Source organism: Carassius carassius, chromosome 18, assembly GCF_963082965.1.
Source record: "Carassius carassius chromosome 18, fCarCar2.1, whole genome shotgun sequence".
In the NCBI taxonomy this organism is placed as follows: Eukaryota; Metazoa; Chordata; class Actinopteri; order Cypriniformes; family Cyprinidae; genus Carassius; species Carassius carassius.
The window spans coordinates 31,072,265-31,074,764 of record NC_081772.1 but is presented as its reverse complement, the minus strand read 5'-3'; the positions used below and the strand labels follow the sequence as shown (position 1 = coordinate 31,074,764).

The 2,500-nt window shown below is 51.1% G+C and overlaps 2 non-coding genes across 2 annotated transcripts; both read left to right on the top strand.

The window, feature by feature from the left end:
• Window positions 1–1,317: 1,317 nt before the first annotated feature.
• On the top strand, window positions 1,318–1,389 carry trnah-gug (transfer RNA histidin (anticodon GUG)). The gene has a single exon. It is a non-coding gene; the product is annotated as a tRNA-His (tRNA).
• Window positions 1,390–1,780: 391 nt separating this feature from the next.
• Window positions 1,781–1,853, top strand: trnak-uuu (transfer RNA lysine (anticodon UUU)). Its single transcript has one exon. It is a non-coding gene; the product is annotated as a tRNA-Lys (tRNA).
• Window positions 1,854–2,500: the final 647 nt, after the last annotated feature.

Genomic DNA, 2,500 nt, shown 5'->3' with positions numbered 1-2,500 from the left:
AAGCGCGCTCACAGAGTGAGTAGAATAAGACAGACCTCCGAATTGTGCAGTGCTGTCGGTCCCCAGGCCCAGCACTGAAAAACCCCATTACATAGGATGAGACATGGCAGCCTGATTTCTCCTCAGTGGGACTGCTAATTTTCCCGCTTCCAGGGCTAGCTTACAATCTCGGCTTGCTAGGTTGCAAGTAGGTCAGGCAGCAATGTGACACACAACAGGGCAGAAGGTGGTCTGCTTAATTCAAGTCCCTGTTTGGGCGAAGGTCAGTCTACTTTTTGGAGGCCTCAGCTAGCTATCACTACGGGACCATCTCTTCTGCTGACTCTGTATTAGAGCGATGTTCCTTCCTTCTCCCGGGGATCAGTGCATCTCCCTTGTTCGGCACACATGATTCTGATGGTCAGCCCTTTAGGAAAGAGTGCTCACAGAGTGAGTAGAATAAGACAGACCTCCCATTTGTCCAGTTGTGTCGGTCCCGAGGGCCAGTACTGAAAAACCCCATTACATAGGATGAGACATGGCAGCCTGATTTCTCCTCAGTGGGACTGCTGTTTTAGCCGCTTCCAGGGCTAGCTTACAATCTCGGCTTGCTAGGTTGCAAGTAGGTCAGGCAGCAGTGTTACACACAACATGGCAGAAGGTGGTCTGCTTAATTCAAGTCCCTGTTTGGGCGAAGGTCAGTCTTCTTTTTGTAGGCCTCAGCTTGCTATCACTACGGTCCATCTCTTCTGCTGACTCTGTACTAGAGCGATGTTCCTTCCTGCTCCCTGGGATCAGTGCATCTCCCTTGTTCGGCAAACCTGATTCTGATGGTCAGCCCTTTAGGAAAAAGTCCTCACAGAGTGAGTAGAATAAGACAGACTTCCCAATTGTGCAGTGCTGTCGGTCCCCAGGGCCAGTACTGAAAAACCCCATTACATAGGATGAGACATGGCAGCCTGATTTCTCCTCAGAGGGACCGCTGTTTTACCCGCTTGCAGGGCTAGCTTGCAATCTCCGCTTGCTGACTGAGCTGGGTTGGTTGCAAGTAGGACAGGCAGCAGTGTTGGACACAAACTGAGCAGTAATTGGTCTACTCCCGTAGTCGTGGCCGAGTGGTTAAGGCGATGGACCTGAAATCCATTGGGGTCTCCCCGCGCAGGTTCGAATCCTGCCTACAACGCTGTTTGCTGAAGGCCATGAGGCAAAGCATCCATGCATTTTTCACGGTCCTCGCACTTATTTGCGAAATGTCCAGACCCTCTTCGATGGACAAACACGCCGCTGCTGCTTCTTGTATCCGGGCTCCAGGGGTTGTCTTGGGAGAGCCAGTGGCACGCCGTGATCGTATAGTGGTTAGTACTCTGCGTTGTGGCCGCAGCAACCCCGGTTCGAATCCGGGTCACGGCAACCCTTTGCCGTTGAGTATATGGGAAGGTTGAAAATATTTTACCACCTCATCTTTCTGCTTGATTTTGTTTCTGAAGCTTGGCCTGTGCAGGGCGCCATCAGACAAGGGGGCTTGCTTTCTAACATTATGCGTAGTCATGGCAGAGAGGTTAAGGCGATGGACTTGAAAACCATTGTGGTCTCCCTGCGCAGGTTTGAGCTCTGCCAACTACGGGAGGGATTTGCAGTATTGCTTTAGCTTTCTGTGACGGTAATTGTGCCATCTATGGTCCTTCGCTCTCTGTGCCATAACTGCTTCTAGCTTTCATCCTCGTTACACCTGCGTCTCTTCTGGGCAGCTTGTTGTAAAATTGCTGATTTATAAAAGGTGAGAAGCCAGTGCCCCAAAAGAGCCCGGATAGCTCAGTCGGTAGAGCATCAGACTTTTAATCTGAGGGTCCAGGGTTCAAGTCCCTGTTCGGGTGAAGGTCTGTCTACTTTTGGCGGAGTCACCTTGCTATCACTATGGTCCATCTCTTCTTCTGAATCTGTACTGGAGCGGTGTTCCTTCCTGCTCCAGGGTATCAGTGCACCTCCCTTGTTTGGCACACCTGATTCTGATGGTCAGCTCGTTAGGAAAGCGCGCTCACAGAGTGAGTAGAATAAGACAGACCTCCGAATTGTGCAGTGCTGTCGGTCCCCAGGCCCAGCACTGAAAAACCCCATTACATAGGATGAGACATGGCAGCCTGATTTCTCCTCAGTGGGACTGCTGTTTTTCCTGCTTCCAGGGCTAGCTTACAATCTCGGCTTGCTAGGTTGCAAGTAGGTCAGGCAGCAATGTGACACACAACAGGGCAGAAGGTGGTCTGCTTAATTCAAGTCCCTGTTTGGGCGAAGGTCAGTCTACTTTTTGGAGGCCTCAGCTTGCTATCACTACGGGTCCATCTCTTCTGCTGACTCTGTATTAGAGCGATGTTCCTTCCTTCTCCCGGGGATCAGTGCATCTCCTTTGTTCGGCACACATGATTCTGATGGTCAGCCCTTTAGGAAAGAGTGCTCACAGAGTGAGTAGAATAAGACAGACTTCCCAATTGTGCAGTGCTGTCGGTCCCCAGGGCCAGTACTGAAA